This window comes from Medicago sativa, chromosome 1 (assembly GCF_051527215.1).
Source record: "Medicago sativa cultivar Bolivia chromosome 1, Bolivia_mono, whole genome shotgun sequence".
Classification (NCBI taxonomy): Eukaryota; Viridiplantae; Streptophyta; class Magnoliopsida; order Fabales; family Fabaceae; genus Medicago; species Medicago sativa.
Window position 1 is genome coordinate 15,735,272 of NC_140749.1, and position 19,594 is coordinate 15,754,865.

Sequence of the window (19,594 nt, forward strand, 5' to 3'; positions counted from 1 at the left end):
TCAATTGTTCTTAATGCTTTTTATATCCTGATCAAATATAAATATGATTTTGTGAGAATGAATGACTACTGACCATAGCTTTCTACTTAGACCTATTGAATTGTTCTAATAAACATGGTTAGTCTAGGAATAGATAATCGTTTATTAGTGATATTAGGTTAACGTGCTTTAAACCTTCAAAGATTATTAGACCACCTAAGGGATTAGGGGCTGTAGTTTAAGAAGAGGGTCCTAACTCAAGGGATTGATTATGACTATTTTGTTAACTATCGTGGGATTAGAAGATCATTCATACGAATAGGTGCAACATAACAATTAGGGGAACATAGATGATTCGATAGACCTAAACTCATCTCTCTCTTATTCTTGAAAACCAATTTATTTTTAGCAATTACTTTTATGCAATCAACCAATCTACTGCCTAGTGGCAAATCAAAATAACCTTTATACATCCTAAAATACAACGTAGTTGAATTATTGAGATTAAAAACAGTCCTCGTGGGATCGATATTTTTACTACTTCGATAGTATTTGGTGCATTTGCCAGAGATCTATCAAGTTTTTGGCGCCGTTGCCGGGGACTGTTGAATTATTTCAACAAGGCAATTACGTTATAATTTAGGGTTTTTGCAATTTACTTTTCTGTTTTTTTTTATTTTTATTTTTCTGTTTTCATATTCACTTGATTATTTTGCGTTGTGCAGTGCTACTAAGGTATTTTGCTGTTTATGCGAGGTAAACAGAGCTCTGACGACCTAGAGTACGATCCGAAAATTGAAAGGACTGCTAGAGCACTTCGGAAAGCTGTCCGGTCGCAAAGGTTAGCTCAGTCCGTTCCACCGGGTGTTCGAGAACAAATACCGGAACAACTCTCAAGTGAATCTGAAACAGTCTCTTCTCCTAAATCTGCAACTATGGAAGGAGAAGGAGTTGTACCACCAAGACCTAAGCTAGGAGACTACGGGTTAGCCACTCATCGCGGTCAACTGACCCACACTTTTCAACCAGCTAACCCCGTAGCTTTCGACATCAAGACAATTGTCCTCAACGGTTTGAGGGACAAGCAATTCGATGGGACTGAAGCGATGAGTCCTCATGAACACTTGAGCCGCTTTGCTGAAACCTGCGAGTTTTGTGTGCAACCAGCCACCGTAACTGAAGCACAAAAGAAGCTAAGGCTGTTTCCTTTCACCTTGACGGGAAGAGCAAAAGATTGGTTGCTAACAATACCGAACGGGACTGTCCAAACATGGGAAGAGTTAGAGCTGAAGTTCTTGGAGAAATATTTCCCTATGTCTAAATATTGGGAAAAGAAGATGGAGATCTCTAACTTCAAGCAAGGAGAAGGTGAATCATTGTATGATGCTTGGGAGCGATTCAATTTGCTTCTTAAGAGATGCCCTAATCATGAGTTCACCGAGAAGCAATACCTCCAAATCTTCACTGAGGGGGTAACACCAAACACTAGAATGTTCTTAGATGCTTCCGCGGGAGGTAGTCTCAAGAGCAAAACTGATCATGAAGTCCAAGCTTTGATAGAAAACATGGCTGGAAATGAGTATCGTGCTGAAGCTAAGAAGAAGGAAAGAGGAGTGTTTGGGGTGAGTGAACAAACTGCTATCTTGCTAACCAAGCAGCTATGAACAAACAAATTGAAGCTCTAACTAAGGAGTTTCAAGGGTTCACTTTGGCTCATAAACAACAACAAGTAGCTGCAATCAAGTGCGACTTATGTGGTGAAGAACATCCCAACGGTGAATGCGTTCCGGAAGGATCAAGTGAAGAAGCTAACTTCATGGGAGGTTATCAAAGGCAGAATCAATACTACAATTCAGGCATTAATAAGCATCCAAATCTAAGCTACTCAAATAACAATGCTTTGAATTCTCAAATGCTTACTCCTCCTCAACAACAACAAAGGAAGCCATCAGCTCTTGAAGAAACTATGATGAACTTCATGAAGATGACTCAAGGCAACTTTGAAGAGATGAAGAAGAGTCAAGAAGCTGAAAGAAAGAACAATGAAGCTTCTAGGAAGATGCTTGAAACTCAACTGGGGCAATTAGCTAAGCAATTGGCTGAACAAAGTAAAGGCGGATTCTCAGGTAACACTAAAGATAACCCTAAGAATGAGTCTTGTAATGCTATTGAATTGAGGAGCAAAAAGGTTTTGACTCCTTTAGTTCCAAAAGCTCCAAAGAAGGTTGATGAAGTAGTTGAGGTGGAGGAGAACGATGTAGTTGAAAAAAATGATGAGGGTGTAGTTGAAAATGAAAATGATCATGGAGTAGTTGAAAATGAAAAGAAGAAAAAAATAGAGGGAGATAAAAGTGAGAAATTGATAGATGAAGACTCAATCTTGAGGAAGTCAAAGAGTCAAATCTTGAAAGATGGAGACAAGCCACAAATTATTCCATCATATGTGAAGCTTCCTTACCCTCATCTAGAGAAGAAGAAAAAGAAGGAGGAAGGACAATTCAAGAAGTTCATGCAACTTGTCTCACAACTTCAAGTAAATATCCCTTTCAGTGAGGCTCTTGATCAAATGCCTTTGTATGCCAAGTTCATGAAAGATTTGCTAACGGGAAGAAGAAAGCCTAAAGATGATGAAAATATTTCTCTTTCCGAGAATTGTAGCGCCATTCTTCAAAAGAAGCTACCACCTAAGCTGAAAGATCCTGGTGCTTTTACTATCCCTTGTTCCATTGGACCGGTAGACATTGGAAGAGCTTTATGTGATCTAGGAGCAAGTATCAACTTGATGCCTCTTTCAATGATGAAGAAGCTCAAGTGTGGGGAGCCAAAACCAACGAGAATGACCATTACTTTAGCTGATCGGTCAATCTCTTATCCTGTTGGCATACTTGAAGATGTGCTAGTCAAAGTTAATGATCTTGTGTTTCCAGCAGACTTTGTGATCTTAGACATGGCTGAAGATGAAGATATGCCACTCATTTTAGGAAGACCTTTCCTTGCAACTGGTCGTGCTTTGATTGATGTTGAGATGGGAGAGCTAATGTTGAGGTTCCATAATGAGCAAGTGGTGTTCAATATCTTCGAAGCAATGAAACACCGAGAGGAAAATCCCAAGTGTTACCGGATTGATGTTGTTGAAGAAATAGTAGAAGACAACTCTCGTGAACCTCAACCACCACAACCTCTTGAAAGAGCAGTTGTAAATTCTATAGAGAGTTGTGAGCATGATGAAGATCTTGAAGTAAGTGATTGTGTGAAGCAACTAGCAGCAAGCAAGCAAGAGTTGGGTCCGGTAAAAATAGAAGAATTAATGGGTAAGCACTCTATGGATGCTCCTATTTTGAGTGGAGAAGGAGAGAAAAATCCAGAATTAAAAGAACTCCCTTCTCACTTGAAATATGTTTTTCTCACTAAGGATGCCTCTAAACCAGTAATCATCAGCAATACCTTGACACCTTTGGAAGAAGAAAAATTAATGAGGGTGTTAAGAGACAATCAAGGAGCTTTGGGGTGGAACATTTCTGATTTGAAGGGTATTAGTCCAGCTTATTGCATGCATAAAATACACATGGAGGCTGAATACAAACCGGTGGTTCAACCTCAAAGGAGACTTAACCCAACAATGAAGGAAGTGGTAAAGAAAGAGGTGCTGAAGTTACTAGATGCAGGTATGATCTACCCTATCTCTGATAGCTCATGGGTAAGTCCGGTCCACGTGGTACCAAAGAAAGGTGGAATGACGGTGGTGGCTAATGAAAAAAATGAATTAATACCCACCCGTACTATTACTGGTTGGAGGATGTGTATAGACTACCGGAGGTTGAAAACCGCAACAAGGAAGGATCATTTCCCTTTACCATTCATGGACCAAATGATTGAGAGGTTGGCTGGCCAAGCCTTTTATTGCTTTTTGGATGGGTATTCGGGGTACAATCAGATTGCGGTAGCTCCAGAAGATCAAGAGAAGACAGCCTTCACTTGTCCATTTGGTATATTTGCTTATAGGAGGATGCCCTTTGGGCTGTGTAATGCACCGGCGACCTTTCAAAGGTGTATGCTCTCCATCTTCTCTGACATGATAGAGAAGAATATTGAGGTATTTATGGACGACTTTTCTGTGTTTGGTAAGTCTTTTGATCAATGCTTATTTCACCTAGATGCTGTCCTTAAACGATGCACCGAAACTAACCTTGTTTTAAACTGGGAAAAATGTCACTTTATGGTGACCGAAGGTATAGTTTTGGGGCATAAAATAAGTGCGAAGGGCATAGAGGTGGACCAAGCTAAAATAGAGGTTATAGAGAAGCTCCCTCCCCCTGTTAATGTTAAGGGAATAAGAAGTTTCTTGGGGCATGCTGGTTTCTATCGGCGTTTTATAAAAGATTTTTCAAAAATTTCCAAGCCCCTCTGTAACCTCTTGGTCAAAGAAACTGAATTTAATTTTGATGATGAATGTTTGAATGCTTTTTCTTTGATTAAAAACAAGTTGGTAACTGCACCAATAATCATTGCACCCGATTGGGATTTACCATTTGAACTTATGTGTGATGCAAGTGATTATGCTGTTGGTGCAGTTCTAGGCCAACGCAAGAACAAGTTTTTCCATGCAATTTACTATGCAAGCAAGGTTTTAAATGAGAATCAAATTAACTATTCCACAACTGAAAAAGAGTTGCTTGCGGTAATTTTTGCATTGGAAAAGTTTCGTTCTTATCTAATAGGCTCCAAAGTCATTGTTTTTACAGATCATGCAGCTCTTAAATATCTCTTGACCAAAGGGGATTCAAAGCCTCGACTGTTGAGGTGGATCCTTTTGCTACAAGAATTCGATCTTGAGATTCGTGACAAGAAAGGAGTAGAGAACGTAGTAGCTGATCATCTATCAAGGCTGGAAAATGATGAGGTGACAAACAAAGAGAAGGCCATCAAGGCCGAATTTCCTGATGAACAACTGTTTGCTATTGAAGAAAGGCCTTGGTTTGCTGACATTGCGAACTTTAAGGCCGGTAACATAGTTCCTGATGATATGACCTATCCTCAGAGAAAAAAATTCTTCAAGGATGCAAACCACTACTTGTGGGATGACCCGTATCTGTTTAAGATAGGAACTGACGGTTTGATAAGACGTTGTGTTGCAGGTAAGGAAGCTCATAGTATCATGTGGCACTGCCATAGCTCAGCTTATGGGGGCCACCATAGTGGAGAAAGAACCGCGGCAAAAATTTTGCAAAGTGGATTCTGGTGGCCCACCCTTTTCAAAGATTGCCACGACTTTGTTGCACATTGTGACAAATGCCAAAGGACAGGTAACATCTCTAAGAGGAATGAGATGCCCCTATTAGGAATCATCGAAGTTGAACCATTTGATTGTTGGGGCATCGACTTTATGGGACCTTTCCCTTCCTCTTACTCTTTTCTTCATATTCTTGTCTGTGTTGATTATGTCACTAAATGGGTTGAAGCGATACCTTGTGTTGCTAATGATGCTAAGACAGTTGTTAACTTCCTGCATAAAAACATTTTCACTAGGTTTGGAACACCTAGAGTCTTGATCAGTGATGGGGGGAAGCACTTTTGCAATAATTTTCTTGAAAATTTGCTCAAAAAGTATAACATAAGGCACAAAGTTGCAACTCCCTACCACCCACAAACAAGTGGTCAAGCAGAGGTTTCAAACCGTCAGCTGAAACAAATCTTAGAGAAAACAGTTGCGTCAAATAGGAAGGACTGGTCTAAAAAATTAGATGACGCACTATGGGCATATAGGACTGCCTTTAAGACTCACCTCGGGCTCTCACCCTATCAGTTAGTCTATGGAAAGGCATGTCATCTACCAGTTGAGCTAGAACATAAGGCGTACTGGGCCATTAAGACCTTAAACTTTGATCAAGAAGCCGCTGGTAAGAAAAGACTCTTGAAACTTAATGAACTGGAGGAGATGAGGCTTAGAGCATATGAAAATGCGCTCATTTATAAAGCCAGGACTAAAAGGTATCATGACAAAAACTTAGTGTCTAGGGATATTAACTGTGGGCAATTAGTTTTGTTGTATAATTCCAGGTTGAAACTGTTTCCTGGAAAGCTCAAGTCAAAGTGGTCTGGACCGTTCTTGGTGAAAAGTGTGTCACCTCATGGAGCTGTCGAGTTGATGACACCTGAAGGTGACCGAAGTTTCAAGGTAAATGGGCAAAGAGTTAAGCCATATCTGGGTGGCGACCTACCGAAGGCAAGGGTAGGACTTATTTTGAATGATCCTTAGGGGTCGTCATGAGTCAAGCTAGTGACGGTAAAGAAGCGCTTGGTGGGAGGCAACCCACATTTAGATTTCAGGTAGTATTTCTTATTTCTTTTTATTGCTTTCAAATATTCAAAAACACAAAAAGATTTTAGCTGAAACAGACAGAAGAAAGAAAATTTTTGTTTTCCAATACTGTGCAAATCGTGACACGTTGGCCAAAACGTGACACGATTTGCCCTCCCTCTGAAGCTCCTCTCAGAAATTTTTCTAAGTTAAAAAAGGTGCCATTCGACATTTCCAAAAACGTGTCACGATGCTGAAATCGTGACACGATTTTTGGCACCTAAATTTTTTTCTAAGTCTCAAACTGGTGCATTTCGACATTGAGAAATCGTGACACGTTGGCCAAAACGTGACACGATTTCTGGGCAAGAAAAATTTTCAAAAAGAGAAATCGTGACACGTTTAGCCCAAACGTGACACGATTTTAGCAGTTTCAAAAATTTAACTGTTACAAAACCAAATCGTGACACGTTTTTGGCCAAACGTGACACGATTTTCCCAGTCTATAAATATACCCAACACGATTTTCATTCCATTCACTTCCAAAAGTAGCTAAACTCTGCCAAAATTTTCCCAGAACCCTAACCTACGATTTTCTAACCCTTTTCTACCACAAATCTTCATCTTTTCATCTTCCAATCATCAAACCATCACCATTAACCTTCATCTTCACCCACATACAAACCAAATCCAACATCTCAATCCTCTCCACTCCAACCCTAACCCTAATATCCATTTTTTCTCCAAACCCTAACCCTAACCATGGTTGAGACCCGCAACAAAGGCAAGTCCCAAGCCACAGCCCAACCAGCCAAAAAGGCCAAAATCGCCCCAAAACGCAAACAACCTGTCAAACCTAGCCCTAACACCGCACCCCCACCGTCCATCAACCACCGGTTTTATAATACTGCTGCCCGTGACCGTTTCAAGGACATCCGAGGCTATAGGGTGATCCCGGAGAGAGGTTTTGATTTCACCAAACTCATCTCCAACCCCGAATTCCATCAAGTGATCATTGAGAGAGGGTGGGAGTCCCTTGTGAGTATGATATTTGAGCAGGCCAACAAAACGATTGGGATAGAATTCTATTCCAATGCTAGGTATATGGGGAGGAAGTATGTGTCCTATGTGAGGGGGAAGGAGATAGACTATAGCCCGGAGTGGATTAATCAGTTGCTGGAGATTGTGCCACCGGAGATTTGTGATGTGAAGAGGAGGATGGAGGAGTGCAAGAATTGGGATGATGAAAGGTGGGAGGAGTTGCTATTGCAGATTTGTGTTGAAGGTGCTAAGTGGCATGGAGGGTCACATATGCTGTTGAGGGCTGACTTCAAGCCCCATGCAAAGGCGTGGGCATCTTTTGTGGTGCAAACTATTGAGGGCACCTCTTGTACTTCAGAGATTCCGCTGCCCCGCTTGTTGACGCTGTCTGCTATTCTTGATGGTGCACCCATCAATGTTGGTGAGTTAATTGCCGACAATATCTATATGTTTGCTTCAGGTACCAAGAAAGCACTCCCTCATTTGAGCCTTATCAATTGGCTTTGTGAGGAGGAGGAGTGCGATTTGTTTGCTAATGATTTGAGTGCAGCAATGATGAAGCCCATCACCGACACTTACATGGATGGCTTTGTCAAGGATTATCATGACCGCATGCAGACTATCATGGGTGCCGAGGCAGCAGCAGCAGGGCAGCCACAGCCGCCACCACCACGACAGCCACAGCCACCACCTCAGAGTCAGACTTTTGCTGGAGAGGGGAGCAGTCAGCAGGGTACCTATGCACCCATTCATCCGATGATGCTGGACTACATGTTCGGCCATGCCAACTGGATGAATGAGGTGTCAGATCAGGAGTATTGGAACCGTCCGAGATTTGGTCAGGAGTTCACTGAGGCGGTCTGCCTCAACAGGAGGAAGATGACTGGGTCTTTCGAGCGCTTTGATGGGTCCGAGGAGGCTATGGACCACTACTTTGATGTCACCAGAGGTCGAGCTCAGGATAGAGAGCAGGAGATCCGAGCTGACTTCGCTGCTGGTGGAGCTCAGTCTAGGCAGCACTTTGGGGAGGATACCTATGCAGAGGAGGACCCCAATACTTGGATTCCGGAGGACCAGATGCATGATTGAGTGGGCTACTGATGGCCCATTATTTTGTATTTTTCTGTTTTTGTTTCAGCATTTTGGTTATGTAACTTTAATTTTATGTTCGAACAATTTTAATTGCTTTTAATTAAGTTTAACTCGGTTTTACTCCCCGTTTATGTAATTATTCCTGCACTTGTTTATTATTGATGAATTTGTTTGTTTAGTTGACTTTTTACAGTTTGATAACAAATAGTTGTTCAAGTGGTATTCCAAAAGTTCAAAAGGAGGAGTGACTTGGTTTTCAAAGGCGAAGTGTACGGCGTTGCTAGGTAGGCACATACTCCCAGAAATCTCAGCCATAAGGTTCATTGCCATATTTTGTTTTTCAATTTACTTATATTTAGATTAGTTTTCCATGCAACTACATTTCTAGAACTTGCATTGTTTCTCTATTATTGATTGGTCTTTGTCAATTACACACTGAGGCAAAAGTGCTTGGTCCTGTGAGCCTTTTGAAGCCTACCCTGATTTTAATTGTTAAATTTATCCTTTTCTTAGCCAATTTGAGCCGGTAGGATTAGAACTTTTTGTTCGGTGACAAACTACATTACAAGCCTAGAGACTTTTAGGATTTGTCCCTTAATGTATTTTCTGAGTTAAGGCATTGTAGAATGTTGCTAAAGATTAAGTTTGGGGTTGCTATTGGAATTTGCAACCAATTAAGTTTGGGGTGGGGGTACTAGAGAATAAGAGAACAAAAAGAAAAAGAATTGTCATGCAAAATGCAAAAATACATTCAAAAATTGGTGTATGAAAAAAAAAAATGAAATGAATGATGAAAAAGGGACCAAACTTTGAAACATACGAGTAACTTCAAACTCGATTGTCCCTAAAAGTTATAAATATTCTCTAGTACCTTTGCAACTGTGGTTCTATTAGCTGAATGAATGTGTTGGATTGAATTTTGTGCTTTAACTTTCGTAGGAATGCCTAGCTCAAATTTTGTGTAGCCTACTTATCCAAACGTATCCCACCTTTCACCTAAGCCCCGTTATAACCCTAAAGACCTCAAAAGTGTGTAATGATATTGACTTTGATTGATGTTGAGAAACTTTTCAAGCGTATGGTAATATGTAGACCTGCATGTCGACTGGTAGAACCCTATTTCAAATATTTGCGTGGAGTTGTGAATTGGTGGATGCATACAAGTCAAACTAGCTCATCATTAGCTAGTAAGGTGTTGAACTTTTGGGTACTACTGCTTGAATAGGTAATTGTTATTTCACTGTCAATTGTCAGCTTTGCAAGTAAATTCCTTGAGGACAAGGAATGGTTTAAGTTTGGGGTTGTGATGACATCTTGTCATTACGTAATTTTATATGTATTTTAGCACAAAAATGGAGTTCACAAGGAGACTTATGCAGCAAAAGAGCAGAAAAACTGAAGAAAATACAAAGAAAGAAAACGTGTCACGATTTATCAGAAACGTGACACGATTTAAGAGCTTCAGAAAGGTTTGGTTCGACATTATGAAAACGTGTCACGATTGGTAAAACGTAACACGATTTGGTGAAGCCCTAATTCAGTTTCTTGCTCCAGAAGGTAAAAACGTGTCACGATTCACTTAAAACGTGACACGATTTGGGCGATTTTCTGTGCCTATTTATGCTGAAGTCTATTCCAAAAACAAGGGTTACGAATTCTAGAGAGCCAAGTGCGATTTTGCAACTGCAAGGAAGACCAGGAGGACGATTTCTTCATCTTCCAACCACTTTGTGTATGTTTTATTACCTCTAATGATTATGTTATTTGTAAACACTATTATGAGTAGCTAAATCCATTAGAGGTTAGGTCTGAGATGATTCGTTGTAACCCTAATTGAGATATTATGTTGTGAAACTCTATTTATTGTGAATGATATTCTAGTCTTTATTCAATTCAATTGTTCTTAATGCTTTTTATATCCTGATCAAATATAAATATGATTTTGTGAGAATGAATGACTACTGACCATAGCTTTCTACTTAGACCTATTGAATTGTTCTAATAAACATGGTTAGTCTAGGAATAGATAATCGTTTATTAGTGATATTAGGTTAACGTGCTTTAAACCTTCAAAGATTATTAGACCACCTAAGGGATTAGGGGTTGTAGTTTAAGAAGAGGGTCCTAACTCAAGGGATTGATTAGGACTATTTTGTTAACTATCGTGGGATTAGAAGATCATTCATACGAATAGGTGCAACATAACAATTAGGGGAACATAGATGATTCGATAGACCTAAACTCATCTCTCTCTTATTCTTGAAAACCAATTTATTTTTAGCAATTACTTTTATGCAATCAACCAATCTACTGCCTAGTGGCAAATCAAAATAACCTTTATACATCCTAAAATACAACGTAGTTGAATTATTGAGATTAAAAACAGTCCTCGTGGGATCGATATTTTTACTACTTCGATAGTATTTGGTGCACTTGCCAGAGATCTATCAGGTTTGTCTCTTATGCTGACAACAATCAAGGTAAAATTTTGGGTAGAGGTTTTGTGGGAAGTCCCTCCACAACTATCATTAAAGATGTTATGCTTGTTGAAAGGATTAAACATAATCTTCTAAGCATTTGCCAATTTTAACGTGTGTATTGAGTTGTTGATTTTCTCCATAAGATTCATTATTTTAACTTTTTAATTCACCTTTGAATCTTATTCTATCTCCATTAGTCTTTGCAATACCAGCTTCTGCCACTGATCTGTTGTGAACCAAGTCGTCAAAGCATGTGAAGTTTTGTTGGCCAACGGTTGTGTCAATTTCACCCCTCAAAGCATACTTATAACGATTAATCTTCCAATCCTGATCACCCTCGTATTTATTGTGAGAGGAATGATGAGACATTTCCTCAAACTTCCTTGTAAATTAAGTAACTGACATGTTCCCGTAAAATTATGCACATATTGCATAATTAGGACGGACTCCCTTGTTTGACAAAAGATCCTTTTATATACAATAATGGTATTGTAGCGGGTATAGTTTAGTGGTAAAAGTGCAATTCGTTCTATGGATCCCTTAATAGTTAAGGGGTCTCTTGCGTGATTCATATCACGATCAAAAACTTTATCCAGAAACTCCTGCTCTTTCTCAATCTTGAAAGATTTCAGAGGGTACTTCTCCATCATAGCATTTCTGAAACTAGCCCAATTGATTTCTACATCATTGGCCATCATACGGCGTTAAGTATCTTCCCTCCAATCTTTTGCTGCGCCTTTGAATTGATTGGTAGCATACATAACCTTATTCGCTTATACTCATTCAGCTAATCGAAAAAAATTTCTCCATTTGCTTGATCCACCTTTTTGCTTCTTGTGGATCACCTTCCCCATTAAACTCCGAAAGATGATTCCTATTATACTCTCTGAATGTTGAATTCCTCACTACTGGAGGTGGTGGAGGATTTGGCTGAAAGTATTGGCCTTGTTGAATCATATTAGCCCATTGTCCCTAAGACTGAGCATGTTGATTAATCTGCTGTTGTATCATCTGCATCATCTGCTGATGTTGCAAGGCCTACTGAGCTTGTTGTTCATGATACTGTTGATGCATCAGTTGTTGTTGATGCAACATATGTGCCCACATGTTAACATTAGGATTCTCTTCTTCTTAATGAGCTTGATTCATTCTAGGCCTTCCATGTCCCCTTCGGTTTCCATACATTGTGTCTTAACTATCATATACAAAGTCAAGTTGACCAAGTTTAACTAGATATAACAAGTAGGATAAACATCTAGGATCCAAATGGTCCTACTACAATGATTTCATTTTAATGACCCAAGACATGATTTGAATCGATCTGCTCTGATACTAAATTTGTAACACTCATACTAAATTTATCTAATATTTAGATGAACACTAAAATTAGTAATGGATGCATTAAATTGCAATAATAGAAATTGTCGGAATAAGGTATAACAGATACATGTCTCATACAACTGATAAAATACTACTGACGAGTACAATAAATACATAACAACTAACGGATACAATACTAGTACAAGACAATGTAAATACAAAGTTTCAGCTTCCTTCATCTTACCCTTGTCACGAACAACCTGCATATTTGAAAAATAATAAAAAGGATTGTGGTGAAGAGTCCCACCTAACCCAGGGTGATAGTGATAAGGGGAAAACTAAGATCATAGTATGTAAACTATCAAAGTTTATATCATATTATCATGTTCATTAATTAACAATGTTAGCGCATGTCAAACAATATTATCTGAATTGATTTTATGCAATGGCCGGGTGGAGTAGTTTCGAAACATCCCTTATAAAAATATCCGACTAAAATTCCTATCAATCAGGCTAGAGCCGGAACTCCTATTATCACCGTGTGGGTCTTCCTATCGAAAAGTATCTCATCCAACTGATTGTGGAACCATTAGGTACACGACTTACTTATAATTAATATGATAACATAATAAATCATGATATTGCATAATATAATTTCACCCAGGTCGGTATGATTTATCAGTCATACATCAACCTTAACATATCTCTCTAGTTAATGTACATCATTATACTTGCACTCGCGTCGGAACTCAGGGCAATCGGTTACATGAATATAAAACAAGTGTTTGGCCAAAAAGTACACATGGTAACCTATTATTCTAGGGAGTGTAACCGGTTACATGATGTCATTTCCTAGTGTATAACCGGTTGCACACTTAGTGTAATCGGTTACTAGTGCTAAAAACTCAGTTTTTTGTAGGGCTGAGCAGAAGATGATGACGCGCCCGAAACCCGTACAAGCCGAGACATATTCGGGTAATATGGGCGGGTTATACCGGGTTTCGGGTTTTAAAACAAGTGAATTCAATTAAGAATGAGTTCATTCGGTCGGGCCCGGTTTTGGAAAATTAAAATCCACCGGTACCCAAAACCGCCTGATAGTACCATTTTATAATGAAAGCTGAACTACTTTCATGCTACACGTCTGCTGTAAAACTTTCTTGAGACCCACATTATGACAAAAAGGTTTCAACTTTCAAAGACATACTCCCTCCGTCCTTATATATAAGCACCCTAAAGGGTGCTTATATATAGGGACGGAGGGAGTATATTATTCTTTTATTTGCTTTGGTACATACACTCTGACCAGGGCCATCCCTATGAAACTGGAGGCTAGGCTCTCATAGTAAAAAGAGGCCCCTAATAAAAAACGCACAATTTTTTTAAAAGATTAATCTTCTATTTAAATTGAGAATAACACTTGTATAATGATTATTAGCCACCGAAATCAAAACTAGCAATTATTTTTACTAAAGACGTGTTTTTTAACTTATAAATAGAAAGATGAAACATGACTTTTTACTTAGAATGAAACATGTTTATTTTCTTTCATGAGTGGGGGTAGGGATATTGAGCAATAACTTTTTTCTTGAGGCCCATCACTTTGGGAGGTCCAACTCGATTGAGCACTTTGCACTCCCCAAAGAACGACCCTGACTCTGACACACAAGCAATGATGTCCATATATTATTTTTCCTTTGGCTTACAATTCACGCTTTCAACATATCCAGCCATCAATATATGTTTTTTATTTTTTCTTTTAAGCTTAAAATACTAAATAATAAAATTGATTACTTTTCCAATAACACATTTCCTTTCTTCTATCTACATTTTTAGTATGTTCTCTCTCTCTCTCTCTCTCTCAAACCAGTAAAATTTTTCAGATCTAAGAATTGCATCTCCTTCTCCAACAACTTATTTGCTCTTACACCTAATCAAGGTTGAGATGGAAGAGAATATACCCATCATTTGCTTCAGTTTTGGAAGAGTCGCTTTAAAAAACTTTCCACTCAACCTCACTTGCTTTCAATGGTGGTGGTTATGGTGGTATTCTCGGCGGCTAAGAATGTGAACTCAAGAGAGATGAGAAAAACGATAATTTTCTATATACTATCCAAACCAACCCACCCGCATGACCCGCCTTTCAACTCACCCAAGACCCGCCGAAACCGATCCTCTATGTGGGCGGAATTGGGTCTCAAAAATTTGTACTCAGTTTCATCTAGCATGGTTGTTTCGGGCTCGAACCCGCCTGGTGCTCTACCCTAGTTTTTCCAGACATGGCAGTTGAGGTAACCGATTTTCATACCTTAAAAACACATTCCAGCAGAAATTGCAAGCACATTAACTTAATGGGGAAATCCTAACATGCATAAAATCATACTATCACAGTTATCTCACACAAAGACAAAATCTAACACCCAAAGGGTGGGTTCTAATTTCTAAAATATAGGAACTCACAGAAAGTTTTCTGGCAACTTCAAAGCTTCCTACTCCAATCCAATACCCAAGCTTTAACCTTCACTTCTTCTGCTAGCAACTTGCTCCTAATGCCAAGCCAAACCACAAATGCTCAGCTAATCATACATGCAAAACCATTCTCATGCTTGATGTATCAAAACTCCCAAAATGATAAATGTATAGAGAGGCTTTGCCAAGGCTAAGAGAAGGAGTAATCAAGTGATTAAGTGTGATTAAAATGCTACAAGAATCATGAATTCATGGATGCATGTTGGTTTGATCTTGGAATTGGGTGAGAAAGGTGGATTATGGTGAAGAGAGAATGAGGTCGAGGGAGAGAAGTAGAAGGAAGGAGGAGGAAATGAGTTTTCAGCAATTGCAAAAGAGAAGAATGAAGAGGAATGAATGTTTTGGCTTATAAATACTTATATGACAATTACTATTAAGCCCTCTCTTAAGATAATTCTTCTCAAACACATTTAACTGATATTGTAGTCTGATAGAAATATTAAGCGGAATATTACAAAACTTTACAAGAGAAAACATGACATTCTGTGAAAGATTCCATTGAGTTTTTATGAGTATCGTGTGAAGGTGAGAAAAACACAAGAAGGGGGGTTGAATTGTGTTTTGAAAAATTCTTCGTTTCTCCTAAAAACTGAACACACTGATCAGAAGCTAGGTGAGACAGCTTCTGAAGTGATAATCAGAATCTAAATGCAGCGGAATAAAACAGAGAGAGAGAAGAAGAACGACACAAAGCAATTATACTGGTTCCTTCCACAATCCGGAAGTAGTCCAGTCCCCCTTGCACTTCCAAGGAGATTTCACTATGAGTAATATCTGATTACAAATGCTCAAGCACACAAGCAAGAGACTTCCAATGCTCAAGCACACAAGCAAGAGACTTCCTTTGCTCAAGAACACAATCAAGAGACTTCCTGCTCAAGCACAACTGCAAGAGACTTCCTAACTAAACAAAATTACACAGAAAATTGTTTAAGGTTGAACACTTGATATACAATCAGAGGTGCTCACAATACAAATCAGATACAGACTCAATGGACTTAAGAATTTCTAAGATATGACTTTGAGACACAGAAATTCTAAGTGAATGCAGAACAATTTCAGCAGAGGTTTGGTACTTGTGAAAATCTTGTGAGTCTTTCGTTCAGCGTTCTTGCATTACCAAAACTCTAGGTCTTCACTCCTTTATATAGAGGTGTGAAAGAGACGTTGTGAAATTGCCAGCACACCAAAGAGTCGTTAGTTGAAGCTTGATCTTTCACCAATGATCTTTTGCCTGATTTGGTTGTTGTCCTATAAAGAACCAATTTGAAATCCATTCCTTATCCAAAGGAACATATATGCAGGCGAGACCGTATTCTGGAGCTGTTTTCTTGTCTTGAAGCGTGGACACAAAACAGAGTAGTGGAGAACGTGGTTGTACAATTCGTACAAAGTACAATGTCAACGCTTTCGTCCAAAATGCAAGCACAAGCCTTCAAACACCTTTGAAATGACCGTTGCAAAATTCCACTAATCCTTTGTTTGTGTTTTCGAATCCAATGGACAGCTTTTGCATTGATAATTCTTCAATTCTTGAATCTTTTGCAAATCCAGTTGAGATTCAGCTTCTGGTGAAATAGCTTCTGATGAGGCAGCTTCTGATGATGCAGCTTCTGATGATATGACTTCTGCAGCTTCTGATGACGCAGCTTCTGATGATGTGGCTTCTGGACCTCTTGTCTTCAGAAGCATTATTCTTCAGGAGCAGCTTTACTTCAGGAGCGGTATTTCTTCAGGAGCAGCTTGACTTCAGGAGCGCTTTGCCTTCAGAATCATCTAAGCTTCATTTTCTTTTGCTCTTTATTTGCTCATTCAGAACCAACCAATGATGTAACTTTTTAATTATGGTCCTGTACACTTGAACAAATATTAGCTAGTCCAATTTACAATTTTTAATACCTTGTTATCATCAAAACTCTTTAAGGTTCATTGTTAAACACATTTTGTTCCAACAATCTCCCCCTTTTTGATGATGACAAACAAAAGTATTTAAAATTGATCAATTGTTGTTAATCTAATTAACAAGTTGACTTTGGGGTTCTGAGGTTTGTAAGCTCAGAATCTGAGGTTTGTAAGCTCAAACTCCCCCTGAGTCTGATAGTATTTAAGGTGAGGTTTGTAAGCTCCCCCTAAGTTCTATCCAGGTTAATTAAATTCATTTTTCGCACAATAAAAAATATCAGAGCTTAAAAACAAAATTGAATCATTGAAAGAATTAACTTATAGATAAGAAGAATGGTTCAATTAATTTTACTTGAATTTTGATACTCCTTCGTTCGTTCATAGCTTATACCAATAAGGTAAAAAAAATGATAGAAGTTTTTCAAAAAATTTCAAATGCCATTAATGGGGCTCAGAGCCTTTAAATACTTGTCACATATACTCCCCCTTTTGTCATTATCAAAAAAAATAAAAAACATAAAAGACAAAAAGATTTGAGAAAAACTCAAACAAAAGAGAGTATACAAGAAATTAATCAGATCAAAAATATATGAACATGAATATCTAAAATATCAAAAGCAGCTAAACAGTCAGAATCAGTAAGCATTCAGAAGCAAAGAGAATTAAAACAGAATGGTTTCAGAAGCAAGGACTAGGAATTTAAAACAAACAACAAACAAAAAGAAAAACACAAGGGTGTGCAACTAAGTGTTGGTTTGATGTTGTTTCTTCATCTCCTCCATTTCTTCAATCTTCTTCTGCAACAGCTCTTCAAGCTGTTGTTGCCTCTGGAGAAGAGCATGTTCCCTTTCCTTAGCTTCTTGCTGCTGCTGTGCCATCTATTTCTTCAGAAGCTTACACAATCTGGCTTCTCTGGTCAAGTAGTCCGTTTCTGAGAAGAAAGGCTGGTTTGCCAGGAGCAGTGTAGAGCTTCTTACTCTGAGACTCTGATTCAGATGCTCCATTAATTTCCTGACAGAAGCTTCCTTGCTTCTGATGCACTTAGCCCTTATGCTTTCAATTAGCTCAGTTGCCCGGTTCTGAAGAGATGCCCAGGAGTCTTCATATGCACTTGTGAGATCAATTGTCCTTCGTTGATCCACAAGATTATGCAACTGACTCAGGATTGTGAGAAGCTCAGAATTAATATATCCAGATTCCAGGATGTTTGAGGGTGGTTGTTCAAGGATTTCAAGATCAGAATCACTGATTTCCAAATCTTGAACAGGGTTAGGAACTGGAATGGTAAAGTGTGTTTGAGTGTTTGAAGATGAAGGCTGGTCAGAGGCAATGTGAGTGGTAGAGGTTGAGGCTTGAACATTGACTAGAGAGATGTCAACATCCATGGGAGTTGGTTCTGGGGAGTGTTCAGGTAAAGGTTGAAATTCAGTTTCAGTTGGTGGTTGTTGTGGTGAAGTTGATGTTTGAGTGTTGAGTTGGGGGTCAATGGTAGCTGTCAACAACCAGGCTCTGATACCAATTGAAGGTGAGAAAAACACAAGAAGGGGGGGTGTTGTGGGTTTATGTGGTTCAGGTGTTTGTTGATGGGGGTTTTCTGAAACAACGTTTACAGAAGCAGCTGCTTCTGGAGTTGCTTCAGGGGCCTTTTCTGAAGTAGATTCAACATTTTCTAGAGGAATCATGTTGAGAGGTTGAATGTTAAGGGGTTGATGGTTAAGGTGAAAGATAGTCTCAATGACTTTTTCTCTCTGCACAGCCATTTCAGCCAACTTCTCATTAATTATGTGACCAACTGGCTCATAAGTAGTTGACTGAGAGGGCTTTTTGTTGGTTTTGGTTGATGTTGACTTGCTTTTTACTGGTTTTTGAAAGAGTTGGGCTAAGGGTATATCATCATCAGAATCATCAGAATCTGATAATGGTGTGGATGCGGAATCTGATGATATATTAATTACCTTCTCTGGTTCAGGATCAGAATCCTCTTTAACAGACTCACTGGTCATCAGCAACAGTTGCTTGGCTTCTGAAACTACAGACTCTTGTAGCTCAGCAGCAATCTCCATAGCTTTTCCAATAGCTTCTGACACAATAGTAGCAGCTTCAGTCTTCTGAGAAACATGAGGGAAGTTCTTGGTCCTCCTTACTGCTTGCTTCCTTTTCTTCTTTGGTATTGTAGGTTGATCAAGAGTAATGCCAACATCCATGATCATCCTGGAATCCATGTCTTCAATGGCTTCTTCAATAGAAGGTACTGATGAACTACCAATTTTGAGCTTGTCAGTAGCAACTTTTGCCTTTTTAGCAGATTGTTCAACCTCTAGATATTGCTCTGCAGTCATCTTCCTTTTTGACTTTCTGCCTCTGGCTCGTGGCAGAGCACCACCATACATTTCCTCTGGAATATCTTCCAATCTGATTCTCTCATTGGTTGCCTCAAAACGTTCCTTTATATAGTACATCTGCACTTCAATGGGATCCTTCTTGCAGATGGGTGGAAAGTCCTTCATAAGATCAGACTTAACAAGTGATTCACTCAAATCTGTATGAAGCTTGGTGACAGCAGGGATCAACTTCATATTCTTGAGGGTTTGTGCATTAATGAACTTTCCAGTTTTAGTATCAAGCAGCTCATCTGTGTAGGCTTCAGCACTGCTTAGCTTGTCCAAGACTCCTCCTTGATAGAGTATTTCTGACAAGAGTCTTCCATAAGGTACCCAGGTTCTATTCTGCAGCTGACTTTGTTTCAGGCACTCTATCAAGTATTTGAACATATATTTTGGCACGTTCACTTTCTCCTTCTTAATGAAGTGTTGAAGAAAGACTTTTTGTGCCAAATTGGGTTTCTCACTACCACCACATGGAAGTAAGTCCTCATTTTGAATCTTCAGAAGCAGCTTCTTATCCATGCTTAGATCAGCATACTTTCTTGCTTGCGTTGAGTTGTACAGGGCCA

At 39.1% G+C, this 19,594-nt stretch overlaps 1 non-coding gene across 1 annotated transcript; it reads right to left on the reverse strand.

Annotated features, from left to right (window-relative positions):
* Positions 1-1,308: 1,308 nt before the first annotated feature.
* Positions 1,309-1,414, reverse strand: LOC146953050 (small nucleolar RNA R71). Its single transcript, XR_015025261.1, has one exon. It is a non-coding gene; the product is annotated as a small nucleolar RNA R71 (small nucleolar RNA).
* Between the last annotated feature and the right edge of the window lie 18,180 nt (positions 1,415-19,594).